Consider the following 25,499-nt stretch of genomic DNA (forward strand, 5'->3'; position numbering starts at 1 on the left):
TTATCCTAAGCCTACATCAAGTTTGGTGCGATTCCATCGCGAAGAAGACGTCTGTTTCAGCGTAGGGGTGTGCACAGGTAAGAATTTTAGGTTATGTGCAGAAAATTACAGCAAGCATGTACGTGTGCATTTTGCTTGTTTCTCTTTTGTGTTCGATGCATGAATGAATGAGCATGAAGGCAACACGTAACGGAAGATGGACTCTCCTCTGCGAGAGCTTCCGATGAGCTGTTTTGGAAGATAAGACTCTCTTTTCGAGAGCTTCCAACCAGTCTCGCAGAAGAGGGGAAATCCCCTAAGCAGAAAGAAAGTGGAAACACTTTCTCAGTCAGTAGTCAGAACAGAACATAAGAAAGAATAGAGGACGAGCGTATGCCCCGTTCCTGTGCTTGTAAAGATTCTCCCTTAGTAATAAAGATATTCTCTTTATGGGGGGGGGGACCAGCCCATCTTCTGGTCCCCAATGAAGTGTCAAGTTTTCTCTCTCCCTCTAATTCTCTTGTATTTGAAGTGCAATTAAACGTCAGTTTATGCTTCCGTATTATTTTTGTGACAGTTGTATTAGAGCAAGGTCCTCTCTCTCTTCCTGAAGGGATTGGCGACTCTTGGCAGACTGCAGAAATGGGAGGACGCGAGATAGAGTTCTCTCTCCTTCAACAGCAGGTGGAAGAGTTGCAGAAAGCTCTCTCCCATCCAGAAGTCCAAAAGATTCTCCATACTCTTGAAAATGGGAAGGAGAAAATGCCGATGGGGTCGGGAGAAATCCCGCAGAACCCAAAGGCGCCACAACCAAGAAAAGATCCTTTGATTGGAACCTCCCGCATGCACGAGAGGCAGAAGAAACCTCCAGAACGTCATGTGCGGTTTAATCCAAAAGTTCAAGAGCAGGATCCCCCTGATTCCCCTCAGTTCTGTTTCATGAAGGATCTGGATGACATAGTTGCTCCGGAAGACATGTTTCTCGACGATCCGTCGCAGCAAGAAGTGCATTCAAGGGAAAGGACTCCTGTCCACAAGGAGTCCAAGCATAGAAAGAAGGAGCACCATAAGAAGAAACACCATAGGTAGAAAACATTCAAGTCGGGAGATAAAGATGTGAAATTCGACACCTACAATGGACGGCGTGATAATGACAGCTTTGGCTTTCATCCGCCAATTTGAAGTTGCATTTGCAGAAGGGAATTTTAAGGAAAGATCCAAGCTTCGCCATGTCAGTTTCTACCTGAAAGGCACCGCCAGCAATTGGTGGTTAACCCTTATCTTGGAAGATCGCAAACCCCAAGATTGGACTGCTTTCAAGGAGTTCTACGCACAGTTCCTCCCTCCAGACTATGAGGAAGAGGTAAAGAAAGAGTGGGATCGACTTTCACAGTCGGAGAACGAAACTTTTCCACGCTATGTGGATAGGTTTTGGGACGTTCTCTTGAAAGTCACTCCATTCAAGAAGATTGACGATTCGGAAAAGATGCGCAAGATTGAAGCAGGACTGCATGAAGCCTTGCAAAAGGCTATGAAGCTTTACCCTCGAGGTAACTTGCAGATACTTATGGAATCAGCCCGCATAGCTGATGGAATACATGACAATGGTACTCCCCGGAAGATGGAGCAAAGCACTTACCATGCCAAGCAGAAGGCTCTCCATGAGCAGCCTACCTCTTCTACTTCTTCTGAAAAGAAGAAAAGAACCGCCTCCGAAGCAGAAGCAAAGCCAAATCAGCCCAAGAAAGGGAGATATCTCTCTCCTGCTGAGTTGCGAACCTACATTAGTGAAGGAAGATGCTTCAAGTGCGGACAAGTTGGTCATATGAAGGGTGACTGTCCTACCAAACCTCCACAACGACCCTCTTCCAATGCAGTCCCAGATGTACAGGGAAATACAACCAAGGATGGAAAAGAAAGAGCTCTTCTCAAAGCATGGGGTAGTGTCAACAACCAGCGGGCTCTTATTTTGTTTGACCCTGGTAGTACAGACAACTTCATCTCTACCAAGCTAGCTGACGACCTGAACTTGCAGCCCAATCGTTTTGGAGTCTCTATTCAAGCGCTATCTGCTTTCAAAGGGCAGAACTCAAACTCTACTCCAATCATAGGGAAGTTGAATCTAAAGGTCGACGACTACAAGGATCAAGAGTCTTTCTTACTAGCTTCACTTGAAGGATGCGATGTTATCTTGGGAATGCCTTGGCACTACAAGATGCATCCCATTCTTAACTATGTTCAGAAAACCTTATCTTTTGCTAATAAAGGAAAGGAGTATCTTGTACTTGCAGATGCAGGTGATTGGCGTATTCCTATCGCCAATCACATTGCCATCAAGAAAGAAATGAAAAAGTGTGTTTCAGCGTACTTGATTTTTGCAAGAGAGAGAGATGTCTGTTTCACAACTTTCTTTCTCTTTAGAGCAAAACAGACTTAAGTTAATAGAAAGATATAAAGATTGTTTTGCAGATGAACTCCCACCTTCGCGACCTGAGGATCATACAATTGATTTGATCCCAGGAAGTTCTCCTCCAAATCAGCCCCCTTATCGAGTTAGTCTAATGCAGCAAGAGGAAATTCTCAAGGAGGTTAACGAACTTTTGGAGAAGGGCTTAATAAGGCCTAGTACTTCTCCATATTGTTCACCTGTCTTGCTAGTACAGAAAAATGATGGCACATTCCGCATGGGCATAGACTATAGATCTCTAAACAAGATCACAATCAAGAATCGATTTCCAATCCCTCGGATTGACGACATTCTTGACAAGTTACAAGGAGCAAGTGTCTTGAGTCGTATAGACTTGAAGAGCGGTTATCATTAAATCCGCATAGCTCCTTAGGATGTGCATAAGACTTAATTTAGAACAACCTTCGGGTTGTATGAATTTCTAGTGATGCCTTTTGGGCTCACTAATGCATCAGCTACATTCAACAGAATGATGGATAGAATCTTCCACTCATATAGAAGTTTTACAGGCGTTTTCTTTGATGACATCTTAATCTTCTCAGAGTCGGAAGACGAATACTATAAGCATCTCGCCTTAGTGTTTGAAGAATTACGCAAACACAAATTATTTGTGAATGCTAAGAAGAGTGAGTTCTTTCTAAAAGAAATCCACTATTTTGGGCCATATAGTATCTCACAACCAGGTGAGAATGGACCCTGATAAGATTCAAGCAATTGTAGAATGGCCTACGCCAACTACAGTACATGATGTACGAAGTTTCCTTGGCCTCTGTTCTTATTATCGGCGTTTCATTCGAGCTTTTGCCGCGATAGCAGGTCCCCTCCATGACCTGACAAAGAAGTGGATTCCATTCCATTGGGGGTCTGGACAAAAACAAGCTTTCGAAAAGCTTAAGTATCTACTCAGTCACGGACCTGTTCTCACCGTCCCTGATCTTCGCAATCCGTTCGAGGTATACTGCGATGCATCTGGAGATTGTGTAGGAGCAGTTTTGAACCAAGAGGGTCACGCGATAGCCTATGAAAGTCGGCGCCTTAAAGATGCAGAGTTGCATGTCTCCATATACGAGAAAGAGCTAATGGCAGTAATTCATGCTCTTTCCATTTGGAAACACTATCTATTAGGAGCTGATTTTATTATCAAGACAGATCATCAAAGTCTTCGCTACTTCCTCACACAAAGAAAGTTATCAGAAAAGCAGATGAGATGGGCCAACTTTCTTTCAATGTTTCATTTTGAGATTTTACACACTTCTGGAACGAAGAATGCAGTTGCAGATGCTCTCTGCAGGCGGCCAAAGATCAATGCACTAACAACAATTTATCATGAGGAACTAGAATCTCTCAGCGAGATGTATCCTCAAGATCGAGACTTCGCCACAATTTGGGCAGATCTTCAAGCTGGTCACTCAAAGCCACCTTATTCTATCAGGGATAATACACTCTATCGTCAACAAGCAATATGCATAGCTCAGCCCTTAGGACACAAGGTGATGGGTGAAGCACATAATTCTCCTTATGCCGGGCATCAGGGAATTGCTTCCACCACTAGTGCCCTCGAAAGGTATTTCTTTTGGCCAACACTCCGTGCGGACATTGAAAAACATGTACGTGAGTGTTTAGTATGCCAAAAAGTGAAATATGATAGACATAAAGTTTATGGCAAGCTTCAGCCGCTCCCTATGCCTTACACGCCATGGGAAAGTATTGCCATGGATTTTATTACGGATCTTCCTAGATCCAAGAATGGAAATGATGCAATCTGGACTATAGTAGACAGATTCAGTAAGCAAGCACATTTTCTTCCAGTGAAGAAGACGATCAAAGCTGATCACATGGCTAGAATATTTCTAGCTCAGATTTTTAAACACCATGGATTGCCAAAGACTATTGTCAGCGATAGAGATCCACGCATGACTAGTCTATTTTGGCAGGCATTGTTGGAAAACTTGGGAACTAAGCTTGATTTTTCATCAGCTTATCATCCTCAAACAGATGGTCAAAGCGAAATCGCTAATGTCACTGTTTTAGATCTCCTCAAGTGCTATGTTTCGGAACGACAATCCGAATGGAACAATACTTACCAATAGTTGAGTTTGCGTATAATAATACCATACATTCCTCAACTGGTAAAGCCCCCTTCGAAATTATTTACGGGAAGTCACTCTTACTTCCTATTATGGTGACCAAAGAGAACATCTTCGCCGCAGATGAATTTGTGCGTAATATTGATATTGCCCATCAACAAGTAAAGCAAGCGATTCTCGTACTCAAGAGCAACAGAAGAGAAAAGCATACAAGCATAGAAGGAATCTCAATCTTGAAAGAGGACAATATGTCCTTCTTCGGTTTGAGAAAGCTAGATTGAAAAAGCGGGTCAGCAAAGGGAAAGTTGTCAAACTTTCCCATAGATTTTACGGCCCTTTCAAAATTACAGCTAAAGTCAATGATGCGACTTTCAGATTGGATTTGCCTTCTACCTGGCGAATCCATAATGCTTTTCATGTTAGTCTCCTCCGACCATATGTTGGACCTCCTCCAGTACTGCCCGTACAAGAAGATCCTCCAGAAGTCAAAGAGACTGAGGAAATCCTTCAACCTGAACAGATAATACACCACTCGGAGAGACAACTCAAGTCGGGGAGTCTAGATCGAAAGTACTTAGTCAAGTTCAAGAATTACACTCCTTTAGATGCAAAGTGGATGAATGAGTCCGATCTTAAGGACTACCCTGACATCTTGCACAGTTATGTTGACGCTCTACAGTTGAGGTCAACTGTTTAGAACCAAGAGGGATGTAACTAAGTCAGACTTTGTAAATAATTAATTTATTTACGAGAAAATAATTATCTAATTAGTTGTGTGTACATTAGAATAGAGTTAGCAGTTCTGGGGCCTCAGGTGCGCCCAAGTTTGGGCCAGTGCACCTTAGGGAGACCCTAGCAGAAAAATACCCTGAAGCCCTAGCGATTGGGAAATCGGGACTTCAATAAAGGGATAGATAGCAGCCTCAGATTACAGGCTCAGAAAGATACGCGCGCTAGTGCAAGCACAGGAATGAGATGGGGCCTTTAGAATAATAATCCTAAGGCGTGAATCATTTTACGGCCTTAGGATAAGTCAATTAATGTATTTTTAAATTGTCTATGCCGGACCAAAGGGCCGGACAAGTGCGAACAGGTAATGCCAGAGCAGTGTCGGTACGGCATTGCGCTGGGGAGCACCGAACAATTTCATTAGTAGCATCTGTGTGTGCAATTGTGAGTTAATTTGCACATCTCATTAATAGCCTAGGGATTTTTAAAAGTGAAAGTTGAGGGGTTTTTAAAGTTATTAAGTAAGTGTGCCAAGTGGCACACTTACCAATGCAAACTAACTCTCTCTTACTCTCACTCTCACCCTCTCTCTCTTCCTAGCGCCCCCTCTCCCTGATGGCTATTTAGGAGCCCCCCCTCCCCCATTTTCAGGGCTGGCAGTGCACCTACCCCCCCTAATGTGAGCGTGCTCTACGCGGTGGAGCCCTCCATTGAAGCTTGAGAGCAGCCCCTTGCGACATATGTGGTATCCTTGTGCTCCTATTGTCAAGAACAAGGGATCTCACAGTCATAGACACCTTCTGGTGAAGTTTCATCGTGAGAAGCTGCCGTAGACGCTCTCTTAGCAGAGTGCGGCTGCTGTAATTCTCTGTTTTCAGCCCCTTATCACCTCGATTAGGGCTGTTTTCAGCAGATCAACCATAGAAATTCTCTTCTCTCTCCTTATCCTAAGCCTACATCAAGTTTGGTGCGATTCCATCGCGAAGAAGACCTCTGTTTCAGCGTAGGGGTGTGCACAGGTAAGAATTTTAGGTTATGTGCAGAAAATTACAGCAAGCATGTGCGTGTGGATTTTGCTTGTTTCTCTTTTGTGTTCGATGCATGAATGAATGAGCATGAAGGCAACACATAACGGAAGATGGACTCTCCTCTGCGAGAGCTTCCGATGAGCTGTTTTGGAAGATAGACTCTCTTTTCGAGACCTTCCAACCAGTCTCGCAGAAGAGGGGAAATCCCCTAAGCAGAAAGAAAGTGGAAACACTTTCTCAGTCAGTAGTCAGAACAGAACAGAAGAAAGAATAGAAGACAGGCGTATGCCCCGTTCCTGTGCTTGTAAAGATTCTCCCTTAGTAATAAAGATATTCTCTTTATGGGGGGGGGGGGACCAGCCCATCTTCTGGTCCCCAATGAAGTGTCATGTTTTCTCTCTCCCTCTAATTCTCTTGTATATTTGAAGTGCAATTAAACGCCAGTTTACGCTTCCGTATTATTTTTGTGACACCCGCTGCCTGCCCTACGTTGCCGCCCCCGTCACCCCCTCCTATTGCTGCCGCCAGCGCCTCCACCCTCCCCCACCCCCCCCCCCCCCCCTCCCTCCGGCCCGTCCTCCCGCCCGCCTCGGTTTCTCCCTGTCATCCTCTGCAATTCGGCCTCCTCGGCATTGCTTCATTTTTTGGGGCAGTGTCTCTTGCGCCTGATTGCAGCGCCCACCCGTCGCCCTCTTCTTACGACATAGCAGTAGACACAGATGGAGGCTCCAGCTTCGCCACAGAGGGACTCGCCAGATGCCCCCTCGCCGGACCCCGCTAAGCCCACCATTAGACTTGCTCTCTCGCCGACAGAGCAAGCGAGCGTTGCCGGAGAGGTAGAGCGATTGCAGGTGACTTCGGTCATCTGCAAGATTCTCGGCACCCGACCTAGTAGAGGAGAGCTGCGAGACCTTCTCTAGGCCCATCTTCTTGCAGAAGTAGGCAAGATCTTCGATGTCCAGATTCTCGGACGGGGGTACTATCAGATCGAGTTCGAGACCTCCGAGATGGCATCCAAGGTCATAGCTATGAGTCCATTGGCCATCCGAGCATCACGCGCCCACTTTCGACAGTGGCGACATGGTTTTGACCCGACTTCGGATGTTCTAGTAGAGGAGGCAGACATCACCATCTCAGTCTGCTTTCCGGGTTTACGGAGGGAGTACCTACCACTTCTTTCCAGGATTGGCTCCGCCATCGGGATTGTCCTGGAGACACCTCATACGGCAGTATTAGTAGCTGCCAAGGCGGCTGGCATCCCCTTAGTTCGAGTTTTGGTCAGAGATACCCACACGCTCCTGAAGGTCATCCTTCTGCCTCGGGTGAGTCTGGGTTGGTTTAGACAGAGTGTGGAGTACTCGGGCCTCTCGAACCAGTGCTTCATTTGTCGATAGATGGGCCACCTAGTGAAGGCCTGTCCATGGAGGAGGCCGCGACCTGCACCACACCCTCAGCCCCAGCTCGCCAAGGCTGGGCCGCAGCCACAGTCAGCGGCACAGCGCACAGATTCAGAGCCACCCTCCGAGCCTGGGGCTCCAGCGGAAGAGGGGTGGCAGCATGCTCGTGGCCGTCGACGCCAGGGGCCACAGCGACAGCCTGGCACTCAGAGTGGCCCTCAGGTGCCTACTCAGCAGCAGTGGGTTCCCTCGGGGAACCGCTTTGGTCCTCTTGAGCAGGAGGAGTCCCCTACGCCAGCCTCCACCTCCGCTTCACCCTCGACAACCGCTCCCCCTTCAGAGTTCCCCTCCTCCTCCTCATCCTCCCCCCTGCCCTGTGCTCCCGTCGCCTCCCCACCTCGCCTCTCTACCTCTATCGCCCCACGGCTCGCTCTGCTTGGGCTTGGGCTAGGCACTCACTACAGTCTCGCCTATCTAGAGGACGCTCGGATGCGGATTATTCCCCATCCAAGCCAGCCTCGAAGATAGCCCGTCTTGCTGCTGCGACAGCATCTGTTCTCTCTCGCTTCCTATTAGGATCGTCTCATGGAACGTGCAGGGACTAGGTGGGCCCCAGTTTCAGCGACAGCGGGGCCGATTGTGTCAGGAGCTTCAGCGTTGCCTTGTGGGAGGAGAGATTGATCTCCTTATGCTTTAGGAGCACCATTTGTCTGAGAGCCGCATTCGGCGACGTGGTCAGATTTTGCGTGGACGTTATGATACCTTTTCGTCAGCTGCTTTTGGACCTGGAGGCATCCAGGGAGGGGTATGTATGACTATTGCGGACTCATTGCAGCAGGCCATTGTGGGTAGAGGGATTATTGTGCCAAGCAGGGCTCAGTGGATCACTATGCAGGTTCAGGGTGGCCTTGTGGGCTTCCTGAACATCTATGCGCCCAATGTGGCGAGTGCTCGTGCAGAGTTTTGGTCACAGATTGTTGAGTCGTTACCACAGGTTGACCATTGGTGTGTAGGAGGGGACTTCAACATGTTGGAGGACCCTTTTGACAGGATCGGAGGCAGCGATGCTACTGTGCATGGAGTCGAGTTAGCAGCTTGGGAGAGGTTGTGTATGACTTTGAGGGTCTCGGATACATGGCAGCATTCTGGCTTTGTGAGGCCTCCAGAGAGTCTTGCCTTCTGTAGATCGGACCGCAGAGTGGGAGGAGTGAATCTATCGTGGATAGATCGCTTCTACACTAGTGACCACTTCAGTGACTTGGGGGGATCCGTGGGCATCCTGGCAGGGACTTCCTTCTCGGACCATGCACTAGTGATCCTCACAGTGGCAAACAGGCAGAGGAGTGGGAGCACGATGCTTCGCATCCCTGAGCGGGTCTTGTTGGACTCAGCAGTCAGAGAGAGGGAAGAGGCTCTCTGGACAGATGGCATGGACAGCCACGTTCCACCTGCAGAGAGAGTGGCCTTAGGCCTAGATCAGCTTAGACACTTTTTTCTCTAGGAGTCTCTGTCTCAGACGAGGCATTGCTGCACTACAGAGGATGCAGGAGCAGCATCCAGATAGTCCATGGTTGGAGGAGCATATACAACAGGCTCGACAGGAGCTTGCTAGCACAGAGGAGAGCCGTCATGAGTTTGCCTTTCACCGACAGGCATCTTAGTGGACTCAGGTGGGTGACAGAGTGACAGGTGCTTTTTTTGAGAAAGTGGGACCTCGACACTCCCATGCCAAGGTCAATGAGTTGAGGAGACTCGATGGGTCAGTTGCTTGTGAGCCCAAGGATATGCCTTTTACCGTGAGTTACTGTTGGCTAAGCCCCAGTCAGAGCGGCAGGATGCATACAGGGAGCAGGTTTGGGCACAGTTGCCTTGTCTTGTGACAGAGGAGATGCGCCAGAGGCTAGAGACGCCACTTCAGCTTGTGGAGCTGCACACGGCTCTTAGGGCCCTGCCTCGTGGTAGCTGTCCAGGTGAGGATGGGCTGACTCCCAGCTTTTTCTTGGAGTATTGGGACCTGCTTGGCCCAGATCTTTGTAGTGCCTTTCAATACATTTTGCACAGAGGAGTGATGCCTGATAGCATGAGTGAGGGCCTGATTTACCTCATTCCAAAGGAGGGCGGCTCCTTGGATGAGATTCGACAGTGGCGCCCCATCACCATCCTCAACTCAGCCTACAAAATTCTTGGCAAGGCTTTGAGCTTGAAGATTTAGCCACTTTTGGAGAGCCTTATACATGGGACTCAGACAGGTTTTGTCAAGGAACGCAGTATCCTTGACAACATCTTCACTTTCTGGGAGGCTTCTGCCCTGGCACGGCTCTGTGGGGAGGACATTGTGATTCTTCTTCTTGATTTTGAGAAGGCATATGACAGAGTTGATCGGGACTTTCTAGAGGGCAATCCGCACAAATGTGAGCAGGCTCTTGAGACCTTCTGTTGTGCATCGGGCGCACTGATCAACTGGAGAAAGACAGTGGCTTTCTCGGTTGGCAGTGCTCCTGTGTGAGATTGGATGCCAGGAGACGGTTTCAGGTGGATTCCCCCAGGGATTGCAGTTCGGTACTTGGGTTGTCAGGTTGGTTTGGACTTGTCCCTGGAGCAGCAGATTGCTCCTCTTCTCCTCTCCATTAGGAGAAAGCTGTTACATTGGAGCGCAGCACGACTTTCGCTGGCTGGTAGAGTAGTAGTTGCCAACCAGGTGTTGTTGGCAACTATGTGGTATATCACTTCTTGCTGGATCTTCTCGAGTTCTTGTATCAGCCAGGTAGAGAGGCTGATCAGGAACTTCCTTTGGTCAGGTAGTGACACTCAGATTGCCCGAGCCAAGGTGGCTTGGTCGGTCATCACACTTCCTTGTTCTCAGGGAGGGCTTGGGATCATTGATCCAGCACAACAGAGCAGAGCCCTTCTTGGGAAGTTCGTAGTCAGAGGACTTCTTCGAGGAGAGGAGCCCTGGAAGGAGTTCTTGCTGCAGAGGCTTCGTGCCAGGGTGCCTCAGTCAGGAGGCCCTTGGGAACCTTCGACCAGATGGAGCTTTACAGAGTTGCGCCGAGTTGGTTTGAGCAGGAGACTGGAGGACCGCTTCGCTGTGAGTTTACTTCGATCTTGGGAGCTCTTACGGCGTGGTCTGGAGCGGAGACAGCCAACGTGCACGGAGGAGCGCCTACGGCAGCCCCTCGTCTGGAACCCCATGGTGAGCACTCAAAGAGGCCACTTGGTTGGTAGTCGGCCTCATATTTCTTAGGGTCCCATGGCAGCAGGTCCAACGCGCTCTCTAGGTGACTGTCTAGAGTTCATAGGTTTGTCAGAGGAGGTGCAGGGTTTCGAGCTACAGGGCATGAGAGGGGTGTAGAGCATGTGTCAGGACATCTCAGAGTGAGTGAGTGGCTCACGCCTCTGGAGCCAGTATCACCCTGGTGGATGGGAGCCTTCACACGACTTGAGGTTCTCATTTCAGTCATGGCCTGCTCAGAGTCTGTCTCAGCCCTGTTCTTCGAGCTTCAGGGTGGGGGACGACTACAGCGAGTTGCAGTAGAGGCCCCACAGGTAGCAGAGTGCTGTTTTCAGAGGATCCGAGTAGTGGGCATCTGTGGGAGGACCTGCGTCATAGACCTTGACCCAACAGTTCTTGAGACAGGACATTGAAGGCTATGGGTTTGGGAGTGTTGTCCGTTGGCACGAGTACAGTGGGATCTTGGTGAGTGGCTATGGAGGGACCCCTTCTCTTCTGCAAACCACCCAGGAGTCTCGTTCTTTCAGTACACTGTTCGACTGGGACGTCATATACTAGCAGCACAGAGAGAGGCCCTCCCCGCTGCACCACGTCATTGGTAGGAGGAGGGTCTCATAGTGGAGTTCTTGGCAGACTTTTGGGAGAGGTTGTGGGACTCCAGACAGCCGAGGCGAGTCACCTTGTTTCAGTGGCTGGTCGCACATAGAGCCACAACAGTAGGGAGCTGGCTAGTGCATAGTGGTCTCCTGGCCACATAAGCAGCCTGTGACCAGTTGGTGGAGCGTCAGCATCACTGTCTGTGGGACTGTCCCTCGGCTCAGTAGCTGTGGCTACGTGTTCTTCGGCTGACGCTTGCTCTCTCCACGGCTCGACAGTACACTTGGGGGGCAGAGGCTTGGTCCACCCTCACGGGCCTGGCACTTCAGTTTGAGCTATCTTCCACCAGCAAGATGATAGTGATGCAGGGGGGGCGACCTACACGCCAGCCTGCTACAGAGCTTACTCCACAGGAGTGGTGCAATGAGAGAGAGGAGTGTTGTGCAGCTTGTGACCATTTGGTGGAGAGTCAGCGTCACTGTCTTTAGGACTGTCCCTCGGCCCAGCAGGTGTGGCTACGAGTTCTTCGGCTGATGCCTGCCCTCTCCACAGCTCGACAGTACACTTGGGGGGCAACGGCTTGGTCCACCCTCACGGGCCCGGCACTTCAGTTTGAGCTATCTTCCACCAGCAGGATGATAGTGATACAGGGGGGGCGACCTACACTCCAGCCTGCTACAGATCTTACTCCACAGGATTGGAGCAGTGAGAGAGAGGAGTGTTGGGAGCTCATCAGCGGCTTAGCTCTCTGGTTCATCTGGCGGGCCCGCTGTTTCCGCATCTGTGAGGCTCGCCCTGTGCTACCAGCAGAGAGTGTTCATGACTTTTGGCTAGAGCTGATCCATACTCTCAGAGGACAGCTTGAGGGACTACAGGGCAGCTCCGACCGCATGCGAGAGCGCCGTGAGGCTTTCCTTCGACTTTGGCGCCCTGGGCCTTTCTACACCATAGTCCAGGGGGTGCTCAGATGGCACTAACCGTCCACGTGTGTGGCTCTTCCCTCCTCCCATCTCTTGATTTAGCCTCATTGTATATATGTTGTTTTTTCATTGGGAGAGTCTCCCCATCATGCTTGTTGTAGCCCTCTCTTGCAGAGGTGGTTGTAGCCCTATGGGCAGTTTTCATTAACTAATAGAAGGATCTTTTTCTCGGGAAAAAAAAAGTCTGGTACAAATCTAACAAAGTATCAAGAACATTTTGCAGAAGGGAACTGTCAGAAATTACTTCGCCTGTAGAAATAATTTGCTCATTGATATCCTTGACACGAGCAAGGAAAGTGTCCATTTCATCTTCCTCATGCATAATCTTCGACTCCAGCTCTTTACGTAGCAATGCAATTTTAGCTTCATTGCGACTTGCATAAAGACCGGCTAGAATATCTCAACCCTATTTTGCAGATTTTGCTGAACGAATGTGAGGAGTAATAGTGCGCTTCACAGACAACACAATCAATGCATGAGCGTGCAAATCTTTTACATCCCAACGAGCTTGCTCAGCCGTAGGCAAAACAGCTCTGGCAGTAGCAATCCTGCCACCAAAACCTGCAATATCCTGAATATCGCCTATATCCTCAGATTCAGGACGTACATCAATGCCTTGCACAATATTCCAAACGCCCTTTGACACAAGAACATGTTGCATCATATAAGCCCACATAGGGTAATTGTCTCCATCCAATCTATTCTCAACAACAAACATCTTGAACACAACTGTGTTGTTGTCAGCGATGGAAAATGCTACATCTGAAGTGAAAACTGCCTGAAAAGAGGAGAAACAAAGCGAGAACAAGGCGTGTTATATAGCACAAAACATAGAAGACTCTAAGGGACCTGTTATGCAGAAAATGGCACTGAGAGAAATTCTGCAGAAATAGCTTGCGTAGCACTGCCTGTAGTGGAAACGAAGGCCGAAATGAGCCCGAATCAGAAATATGAGCAGATCAAGCTCTACAAGCTTACCCAAAGTATTTATCAACTTGTTGACGCTCTCGAAAACTCACACAAATCCGAGAAAGCGAGCAGGCGTGTGTTGGAGCTGCCCGAGAGGACGCAACCTGCTCTGATACCAATTGTTGGAATTAGGGTTGCAGGAAAACACACACAGCTTGGAGAAGACGAAGGAAGCTCAAGGCATACAACAAAGAGTGTATTACTAAGTGTGCAATGGAAAGATAAGATAGCCCTAGAGTGATGGGCGTATATATAATGCACGGAGAAAAAACCTCCTAGTGAGGGAAAAAATGCCCCGGTGGTCCTAAGTGTGTTCGCACATATCACTACCACACACACACACACTCACATATATATATATCTATATATCTATATATATAGATATATATATATATATATATATATATATATATATATATAGAGAGAGAGAGAGAGAGAGAGAGAGAGAGAGAGAGAGAGAGAGAGAGAGAGAGAGAGAGAGAGAGAGAGAGGCTCGTCGATTTGCCTTCCTTCGACGTTGGGCAAGATCCCCACTCTTCTTCACATTGACAGGTGGTCAGATTACTTGGCATTATGCCCCTCCGCAGTGGTTTCTGCTCCACTCCTCACACCGACCACCATGAGATTGTTCTAGTCGAGTAGTCACTATAGTGGCTATCCTCCTTACATTCAGATTGTACACCCCACGTGATAGGCTATTTTGGCATCCGCTGGGGATTATATTGTACTCAGTAATATACAGCCTTGATTTTTCCAAAAAAAAAAGAGAGAAAGAGAGAGAGAGAGAGAGAGAGAGAGAGAGAGAGAGAGAGAGAGAGAGAGAGAGAGAGAGAGAGAGAGAGAGAGAGAGAGAGAGAGAGAGAGAGAGAGAGAGAGAGAGAGAGAGAGACATTGGCCCTTGGGCAACAGCTCTAGGTGGATTTACTACTATTTGGAGAGGGACCAACCTCTCATATCATTTTCCCATCTCATTGTTCATCTCCTTCACTAGATCCTCTGCACAGAGATGAGGCTGCCGCATCCCTGACAGTGTTCTCACCACTGAAGTTTTGCAACAACAGATTCGTGACTTATGGTCCACGGGTGCTTCTTATTGTGGTCCCCTTGGAGAGTTTCCTGCTCATTGCATTACTCAGTCTAGTATTTATTGCCGTGATCAGACTGCCATTATTCATCGTCAGTTGAGAGTACGTGAGTCTGATCTTCACATTCCTCTTGGTTCCACTCAGCGCTTGCTTGAGGAGTGGCCTCAGGATGCTTATCTCGCTGCTAGACAGACAGAGCTCACAGAGGAGATTCGTCGCGTACAGGAGGCTAGGTCTGAGTTCACTCATCATGCTTCAGTTTCTCATTGGATAGCTAAAGCTGATCGAATGAATAAAGACTTCTTCGCTGCGCATAAAGAGCGCCCTCCTGGCACCACCCTTCGGACTTTGTGTGATGCTCAGGGGACTCTACATATGCATCCTGATGTTATTCTTGATATGTCTGTAGATTATTTTGAGGCATTGTTCACTGCTAATGTATGCACTACTGAGGTTTTACTTGCCCGTGAGAAGATCTGGCATCACACTCGACACCGTTGTACAGACACTATGGCAGAGATCTTGTTGGCACCCTTCTCACTTACAGAGCTCCATGCTGCTATCGAGAATCTTGATCCATCCTCATGTCCATGAGAGGATGGCCTCACTAGAGCTTTCTTTTTGACTTATTGGGATGTATTGCATATACCACTGCTTCGCGGTTGTCAGGACATCTTTGCATTAGGATATATGCATCCGGATCTTTGCTCAGGTCTCATATCTCTTATTCCGAAAGGGGGTGACACCACTCAGCTCCGACAGTGGCGACCTATTACACTACTCCCTTCGGTCTATAAGATATTAGCGTTACTGATCAGCCATCGCTTGAGACCGTTCTTACCAGATATTATTCATACTTCTCGAACAGGCTTTGTCATGGATCGATGCATACTGGATAACATCTTTACTTTGTATGAGGCAGTAGAGTGGGCTAGATCATCTTCTGAGCCTCTCGCTTTCTTCATCCTTGACTTCGAGAAGGCATACGATCGTGTTGAGTAGGATCATTAGCCAGGATGGGTTTCCCTTCGAGATGGATCTCAGGCATTTCCGCTCTCTTCAGGACTGCCAGCAGTGCTATTACTATTGGTGGCCATGTCAGTCGCTGTTTTGAGCTTTCTCGATTTGTCCGTCAAGGATGTCCTTTAGCAACATATCTATTTGTAGGAGAGACTATGTCCGACTTTCTTCGTGCTCAGAGTCATGCATTTCGTGGCTTGACCATGCCATTACCTACAGCTCCGGACCTTATTGATCAGGAGTTTGCTGATGACACTATGCTGATGTTGCGCTATTTGCTAGTTGCTCTTGATGCCATGTGGGAGGCCCTAGAGGTTTTTTGCATTGCCAGTGGTGCAAGCATTTACTGGCATAAATCCCATGGGTTACTGGTTGGCAGTGATGACATACCTACTTGGGGGGTAGCTGATGGTTTCACATGGCTGCAGTCGGGACAGACATGCAGATATCTGGGCTTTCAGGTTGGATTTGATGTTTCCTCACAGCAACAGTTTGCACCCGTACTACAGTCTATTCGCAGGAAGCTATGTCATTGGTCTTCACGTCATTTGTCGTTGGTTGGCCGTGCATTGGTCGCCAACCAGGTCATTCTGGCCAGAGTATGGTATACGGCCTCTTGTTGGATGCTACATTCTGGTGTGATAGCGCAGCTCCGCCGACTAGTGCGGAACTTTTTATGGAGTGGCACAGATGGGACTATTGATACTCGTGCTTGAGTTCGCTGATCCACGATTATTCGTCCTAGGTCAGAGGGAGGCCTTGGCATTATTGATCTAGAATTACAGAGCCGTGCCCTTCTTACCAAGCTTATTGTTCGGGGTCTTTTTCCCGGCCAAGAACCTTGGAAGATGCTTCTTCAGGTCGCTCTTTGCACAGTGACTCCACGCCTCGGCACTAAAGATGGTCATACTTGGCATACAGGGTATCGTTCCCTCTTTACGAATGCCCCCTTGTCCACCACCACCCTCTCACCTTTCATCCGATCGCTCCTACAGATTTGGGTTTCCATGCGACGGGCTATCATACGCTCACCTCCCTCATGTCGTGAGGAGATTGAGCGCCAGCCTCTCATTTGGAATGATGCAGTTCTTGATTCTTCGGTTAATCCACCTCGTCAGGTTGGAGAGAGGACTCACATTGATTGGGCTGCTTGGGACACTGGCCGCCCTGTTGCCTCTATGCGGTTGTTTCATGAGACACGTATGCTCGATGCAGATTTTGTGACAGAACGTTATGACATTGGTCGCGGGGTGACTCATCGACTGCTTGAGATTGAATCCGTCATTCCTTCACAGTGGGATGCAGTCATGCGAGGCACGGTTCAGATGCCTCTACATTGTGGTTGGGAAGGCCTCTTTGCTCAGAGCACTCTCTTATTAGTTCGTGTAGACACCATGTTGTTCACAGTTGCTGCTGACTACTCTCATGGGATTCATGCTAGATTGACATATGATGCCACCTCTCCGCACCCTATCTCCCCCGGCGCTCGATGGGAGGCCATACGAGTAGTCGGCTCCCGTGGGAAGCGTCGTTGTGTTGACCCCGTTTTGCTTCCACCGATGCTGCACTTTGGAGGCTCTAGGTGTGGGAGGGTCGTGCCCTATCTCAGCTTTATTGGGACCCAGGAGCGTGGCATTGGCCTCACTCTGACCCCACCGGTAAACCTGTATCATTCTTTGAGTACACTGTCAGGATTGGAAGGTTAGCATTGATGAGACAGCAACCAGAGCAGCCCACTCCTATACGTTTCTGGTTACATTCAGGTCTCTCCCATGCTTATCTACAACAGTTTTGGTCAGCCATCTGGGATTTACATGCGGCTCGTCGTATTTCTTTTTTCATGTGGATGATTGCACATGCAGGACTTCCAGTTGGGACTTGGCTAGCTACTATGGGTCATGATCCGTTATGTACCCGCTGTTCTTTGCGACTACTTGAGTCACCTGCACACTGTCTTTGGTCATGCTCATCTTCTCATGTAGTGTGGCTAGCAGTTTGCTTTTTACTTAGCAGAGCTGGTGCTCAGCATGGATTTCTCACTTGGGGATCTGTCTCATGGTTGATGTCGATGCCCGGACCGCATCTTTTCTACGAGGGCTCAGACACAGATCCAGCCGTTATGCTTACCTTGACTGGGTATCGGCGAGGGACTTTGGCTATGTTACCACAGATTGCTTGGCAGGGGGATCCTCAGACACGTGATGAAGTTTTTTCAGTGATCACTAGCATTACACTATGGAATGTTTGGAGAGCTCGTTGTCTTCACATTCTCAGTGCAGCTCCACAGCTCCTCCAGGATACCCTCACTGCCATTTGGCTGGACATCATTCACACTCTGATTTGGCAGTGGGATTCTTCCTCAGGTACATCTCGAGCAGCCGAGGCTCGTCGATTTGCCTTCCTTCGGCGTTGGGCCCGATTCCCACTCTTCTTCACACTTACAGGTGGCCAGATTACATGGCATTATGCCCCCCCTCGGTGGTTTCTCCTCCACTCATCACACAGACCACCATGAGATTGTTCTAGTCGAGCTGTCACTATAGTGGCTCTCATTCTTACATTCAGCTTGTATACCCCACGTGATAGGCTATTTTGTCATCCGCTGGGGATTATATTGTACTCAGTAATATACAGCCCTGATTTTTCCAAAAAAAAGAGAGAGAGAGAGAGAGAGAGAGAGAGAGAGAGAGAGAGAGAGAGAGAGAGAGAGAGAGAGAGAGAGAGAGAGAGAGAGAGAGAGAGAGAGAGAGAGAGAGAGAGAGAGAGAGAGAGAGAGAGAGAGAGAGAAATGAAATGAAATGTTGTATTAACGTCTTCAAAAGGCCATAGTGACCTATGAGACCAAAAAGTTACAAGGTGGTGGATCTGATACAAATTCAGAGTAACAAAATAACCTAATCAACAGTACAAAACAAAGATATATATATTATGGGATTCTAGATTGGTCGATGTGAGCTAAGCCGAAAACTAAGCAAAAATGGGCGGCTAGTTGGGATAGCTGAGTGAGAGAGAGAGAGAGAGAGAGAGAGAGAGAGAGAGAGAGAGAGAGAGAGAGAGAGAGAGAGAGATAAATTGAAATCAAATGTTCTATAACGTCTTCAAAAGGCCAAAATGACCTATGAGTCCAATCTGTTACAAAATGGTGAATCTAATACCATGTCTGGGTACAAAAGAACTAGAACAAAGATACTATTACTAGAATCCATCCTCATTTGCACTCTGGATCTCGAGAGATTATGGCTCGAATCCTCTGCTGTAGTCTCCATCAATGCTGTGTAGCCCCTCTCCTCAATCGTGGCCGTCTGGATCTTCGTAGCTCCAATGCTTGGTCGATGAGAGTGTCCCCAGTGGTCGAATGAGTGTGGGCCAAGCTCTGGAGTCTGCAGTTATGGGTGCTCTTTTGGCTGTCCCACATCTAGTGAAAAGAGAGAGAGAGAGAGAGAGAGAGAGAGAGAGAGAGAGAGAGAGAGAGAGAGAGAGAGAGAGAGAGAGCTGTTTGTTATGATCTTTTTAGCCAGATAGGCGCGCCCTCTCTTTTATGCTTTTCTTTTTATAAGTGAGTTGTTTACTTATTAAGTGGGCAGCCGGACGTTTTTCAGAAATGGTGTGAACGTGTTCAAACCTTAGTTTAAAACTTATGAGCTGAAAATCAATGCTTACACAACACTCCCCATGCGTCCCTAAATGCAATTTCATGCACAGAGCTATGCAGACATAGACTCCCTCGCAGGTAATCATTTGTTTTCACGGAAAGTAGCCAAAAACAACCTACTTTTCTTCAAAGCTTCTCAGAAGCCATCTTTATTTATGTGCTTGCATCTATATGCATGATTCTTACCGAGTTTGGATTTTCTCTCGAAACCAACAGAATATTCCCTATCTGGTGCTCCCGTCACCCATCTTGTGATGCATCAGGCGACGGGAATACCTGCTACCCGGTCTCTCCCATAGAACTTACCAAACAATTCCTTCGCGATGCTTAATGTCACCCATCATACAACACACTGAAGATATACGTTCCTAGTGGCTTCTATCTGTTCTTGTAGATCTATAGTTCCCAACTTTACAATTCAAGTGCACACATTTAAATATCCTAATTTCATTAAATAGAAATTACTCGCAAAATAAGAAAATAGTAACTTTAGCAACGTTATGCTACTGCTACACGGCGAGATCTCCCTCAAGCAAACTATCGTCCAAGAAACCCAATAATAATCTGCCAAATGTCTCCCCCATGGATAGTAGGAAGAGAGATGAAACGAGGACGTTTATGTGATAGATGTGAAGGTGTAGATACTAGTGGGGAACTCAAGGTTCCTTTTACTTCATGAGATAGATGTGCAATAGACTAGAGAGATATCGTGAGTGAAGGTTCTGTAAGTGATAGAGAGAGAAGTGTACCACCGGATGGGGTCTCAAATCCCCCTCCTTTCTATCGCTAGAGAGGTGTTTGCTTTAGATTGCACAAATGCCAATACAATGGTTCTAGATGCTGAGACACTGATGGCATCTTGTTGTAGGTGCTTGGATCTGCGAGGCTAAGGGCTGAAAATAGAAAACGCTAGTGGAATTGATGGGATCTGCAACTGATGACGAGGCTATGGGCTGATTGCCATGGTAGATGTTGAGGATGTGCTAAAAACTGAAAATGCTGGCTGATTTGATGGGGCTGAGGCTGATCTGGTACTAACGCTGATGCTGATGGTGTCACAAACTACTGACGTGTCAAGTCAGTAAAGAGTAGAGCCACCCTGCAGATCACGGCCGAGGGGCCTAAACCCTAAGAAGAACAAGTAACATAAGAAGAAGTCATACCAAATTATGGGACCTCGTCCAATGGGGTCCAAGTGACATAAAGGAATAAAAAAAGCAAGACCCACACACATACACCAAGAATTACGGAAAAGCTGATGACGTGGTAGTTGTACGGACGCTCCACGTTTTGCGTTGACTACCGACGTGGCAGTTGTACGGAATTCCGTGATTTACGATGGCAGTTTTTTGGCATTGTTTTTGGAACAGAAGCTTTTGAGTCTGAAGGCTTTTCATGTAAACTGCTTTTCATAGGCCAAGGGCCTTTAAATATGAGGTTAGGGCTCATTCTCTGGGATGCTTCCTGGAGAAGGTGCAAAGTCTGGAGTACCGGCTTTTACTGTGTTGATGCAATTTAAAGAAATACCACAGAAAGGGGCGCCAAGCTTTGGGGCCAATAGTCTCTGGGGTGGAATTCCGCCACTCCGTGTCTCGTGTCCTCTCTTTCTCTCAGTTCAATTGTTATTGAAGTGCTAAAAGTCTGTTCAGTCTGTTCTTTTCTATTGGCACGTGGTGTCCGTCTTGTGACAGATGGCTGAGACTGCTAACACTTGGGCTGATCTAGATCTGCAAGTGTTGACGAAGGCTTTAGGGTGGAAAACGCCGATGTGTTAGTGCAAAAACGCGAGGGATCTGAGGCTTCTGCTGTGGAGTAAAAACGCTAGGGTTGGGTACTCTTTTGAGGGCGATGTACAGTGCATCCCTATGGGATACTAACTTATGCTTCTAGTGGTGACCTCGGCGTCATCTATGTAGGGAATGCAAGTGAGTGAGGGCAGAGCCACTTAAAACCCCCTCGACTTGGCCAAATGTCACTTCTTAGTAAGTTTAATAAACCTTTATTAGAGGTGCTTTGTATGAAGATACTACCTAGGCTTGGGTACCAATGCTAGACTATGCGGATACTCCTCGGTGCCTACACCTAGCAAACATTGGTTGCGCTCGTGCAACCAGAGGGTATGCAACTAATTCAAAGCGCCTGGACATGCACGTCTTGCGTACAAGCTCACAAGGGTGCCTGAACACTTCCTAGACTGTCCTAAAACGAGAAGTAGGAGTTAGCTTGTCAATATGCACATAGGGCTCGATGTGCATGTGACAAATAGATTGTGGCCCTAACTCTCAAACTCCTTTCTATGTATGAAATGTTCGGATAAAATTGGGAGGAGATCTGACAGCGAGACCCTTGCCAAGCCAACGACATTGTTACTCCATGTGTAGAAGTAACAGAAAACTTTGCTCCAATCCAAAGTGCTCTGTGCAAATACCCCATCTACCTGATCTGATGTTTGAAACGGGCTCTGATGCAACCTCTCCCTAGAGTAAAGAGATTCACAATCCTGATATGTGGCCTAGAATGAAGGCTACTTGGAGATAGTCTTTGATTTCCAAAATAGAGTTTGAGCCCAGCCACCTTGATGACTAAATAAAAAGCCTCCAATGAAGTCACTAAATTATGGGTCGCTTGAAGAGTGTGTAGAGGATTTGACCCGAATCACAAAACAACTAGGATCCAAAAGGCCCTCCTATGCAGTGCAGTTGTCTCCAATTGAAGACCACCAACTCTTTAGCACCACCATTTGAAGACCGTCTCTGTTACGTTCTGAGACTTCAAGTTGAGCTATGTATGGCCAAGTGTGAACATGGCCACTTCTTAAGTGAGTCATGCAATTGGGACTTTGGTCTCATTTGTGGGACATCTTGAGTGATCACCACACTTGGACTCTAGGCCCTTGGTAGATCTACCTGCACACCCGTATCAGTGTGGGCTTGGTGGTATGCGACACCAGCCCTTGTGGTAGAGGATTTTAGTAACAGGGAACGGAGACGGGGGACACCCGATTACGGGACGGGTGGGGAGGGATAGAAAACAGCATGCCAAGTGGGAAGACAGCCAAAACGTCATGAGGACGGCCTCGGACGACAGGGAATGGCCTGGAACGGCAGGGGATGGACGACAGTCAACATTCAAATTTTCCTGAAAAACCAACCGTTTTTAACGGCCAATTCCACTCCAACATCCATTTTTTGGGACTTTGAAGCAACCCAATGGCTATAAAAGCCACCCTTTGGGTCACTATGTCTCAAGCTCTCCACCTCAGTTCTCAACTCTCAAGCCAATTGCTCTACGCCACTACCGTCTAGCCTCTCCTCTCTACCTTCGCCTCTACGGTCTACCCTCTCCTCGGACCTCTACCCTTTGAGTCTCCTCTCTACCATCACATCTATCCTCAAGGCTCTCCACCTACTCTCTCCCTCCTCTACCCTCTCAACTTTCAAGCTCTCCTCTACTCTCTCTCCACCTACACTCTTCTCCATCATGTCATCTCAAGCTAACTTCTCTTCTCAAGCCGGCTCTTCTTGAAGGAGGCCCGCCGTGCAAACATGGTCATGGTGGGATGAAGTCGAGTCTATCGGGCGTGGTCAAGGTGGTGGTGCAAGACCATGGACATGCAAGCTATGCCCGTACAAGAGAACGGGTGGTGCAAACAAAGTGCAAGCCCATCTTCTTCATGAACTCGGCCACGAGGTGAAGTTTTGTCCACACATTACACCCAAGAAGAGGTTGGAGCTTCTTGAGAAGCTATCGGTGTATGAGGTCGCCAAAGCGGCCGCGAAAGGCCGCTTTGTTGTTGTTGATCCCTCCGCCACGGCGACACTGCGAGAGCAATTGCAAGCCAACCTTGGCTCCATCTCTCAAGCGTTCAAGTCAAATGCATCAAAATCGTAGGTGGATAGGTCGGTTGCCCAATTCTTCTTCCACGGACCACGACCACATTGCCTTCCATGCTTTGCGGTGAGTGTGCATTGTGACTTACGCACATTGCAATCTCTCATTTTGTATTTCATTATGGGGTCTCCATACTATCACTACATGCTCTTTTTTGTCTTGATAGGTCTCCATGCTTTCGAACCATGGCTAGGAAAATAGGGGAATATGGCTCCTCTCATGTGCCACCTTCATCGGAGAGGCTTCACACCAGTCTCCTTGACAAAGAGAAGCTTGCCGTGGAGCAAGCGGCCCAAGCAACAAAGGATTTGTGGGAGACCAATGGCGTCTCTCCTTGTAGATGGATGGAGTGCCGCAAGTGGCCTATCCCATCGAGAGGTGGCCTACTCTCGGCGGGAGATGTACTTTGTGGAGTCACATGATGCATCCGACAATGGCAAGGCCGCGGAGATGCTTGCTGCGGAGTGGACAAGCACCATAGAGATCATCGGTCCGAAGAATGTCCTTTGTATGGTTGCAGATGGATAGGCGTCAAATAGGGAAGCTGGGGCTATCATTGAGGGCATGTATCCCACTATCCATGTCACATTTTGCATGGCGCATTGCCTCAACAACCTCCTCAAGGACATAGGAAGCTTGTCATTGGTTTCACCCACCATTAGTGACGCCAATCAAATTGTGACCTTTGTTCTCAACCATCCAAAAGTGTGCCATGAGTTGGCAAAGAGGAGCCACTTGTCCTTGCTCAAATATTCAGAGACAAGATCTGCATTCAATTGGCTTATGCTAGGTTGCTTGTCTACATGTGGCGGAGCCTTAAGTGGCCTCTTTCTCAGTGATGAGTGCCATTCCATGCCGGAGTCTACATCAACAACAGGGTTGAAATGCCCAGAATGGGCCGATGACGCCGCTTTGTGGGAGGAGGTGAAGACTCTTGACGCCATGGTCAAGCCCATTCTACGCCTACTAAAAGTTGTGGATAGCTTGCAGCCATGCATTGGCAAAGTCTACGAAGCCATGGATCGGATGATAGAGACACTTGAGAAGCTTGTGCCTGACCCTATTTAGCATGCCGAGATTTGTGGCTTGTGTGAGTCCAGGTGGAATGCATACTACTCTCCACTTCATGCGGCGGCTTATGTGCTTGACCCCGAGTTTCAGGGAAGGCGTCAAGAGAGCGACAAGAAGGCGAGCAAAGGATGGCGGCTTGCATTGGAGCGCCTTGAGCCTAGCAGCGACATTAGGCGCAAGATTAGAGATGAGCTACTCAACTACAGGCAAAAGAAGGACTCCTATGGATGTGTAGATGCACAAGTTGATCGCAACAAGATTGACTCGGTTTTGTGGTGGGAGGACGATGGAGGAGATGGCCCACATTTGCATCTTGGTTGTTCGTGTCCTTCGCCAAGCATGCACCACTAGTTTCTTGGAGCAACTATGGAGTGTGTATAGCCACATTGCATCTAAGAAGAGGAATTGCCTTGGGGTTGAGAGGGCCAATGAATTGGTGTTTGTGAGCGCTAACTTGTGCATGCTTTCCAAGAGCGTCACACACAAGGCAGATCCCTTCACTGAGTGGGAGATGGCACAAGAGAATCCATCTATGGCCGAGACACTTTTGGAGGAACTAGAGGAGGACCGTGAGGCCTCATATGTCGACTACGATAATGATGTGGAGATTCAACAGGTGAGCACTTCCGGAGTTTGATGATCATTGATCACTCTAATAACTCTAGAGTCTAGAGTCTACTCCTCTACCTAGCCCTTTACACTTTTTGTTATCCTTGTCCTTTTTGAGCCCTTGTGGCATGTACTTTTCATTTTGTATACATCGATGTTTTATTAGCACATTTGCGTCTATATGACTCATGTTCTTTGGTCTATTTAGTGTAAATTTGTGGTCAAAGTGATGCTCCATGTGTGTGGCATGTGTGTAGGTCAAAAAATGCCAAAAAAACTTTGTTTTATTTTTTGCCGTTCAGACCCCCGTCCCGTCCCGTCCCTGTCCCCGTACTCGTTCCCGAGCCCGTTCTCGACCCCGACCCGCTGTTCCATGTAACTATGATCTGAGGATAGCCCGTTGGTAGTAGGCTCCCAGGCTCAAGGGTGAGCCCGGATTGGATCTATGGCTGGAGGTGAGCCTGATGTCTGCTCTCTACATTCGTTTATGTCTGTGTATGGCTTGTGTCATGTCGTGTGCAGGGTGGATCCGACGAGGGACTAATTGTCTTCGGAGTCCGAACCCAGTCAAGGAGAAATGTAATGCAGCTAACAAGAAGATTGCCACCACGGGTGTTAGATTTTCTTCATCTCCAAATGCTTCGCACAGTGTCTACAGGATTCACACACATCACATGCACTGGCCCTTGGTTGTGGGTTGGCCACC

The 25,499-nt window shown here is 48.1% G+C and overlaps 1 protein-coding gene across 2 annotated transcripts in view; it reads left to right on the plus strand.

Moving 5' to 3' along the window:
• The window catches only part of LOC147463155 (uncharacterized), a 145,055-nt gene that overhangs the window by 96,454 nt on the left and 23,102 nt on the right, over positions 1-25,499 (plus strand). The gene's annotated exons all lie outside the window — the stretch shown is intronic.

This window comes from Adiantum capillus-veneris, chromosome 2, assembly GCF_014529385.1.
Source record: "Adiantum capillus-veneris isolate H3 chromosome 2, ASM1452938v2, whole genome shotgun sequence".
NCBI classification, from domain to species: domain Eukaryota; kingdom Viridiplantae; phylum Streptophyta; class Polypodiopsida; order Polypodiales; family Pteridaceae; genus Adiantum; species Adiantum capillus-veneris.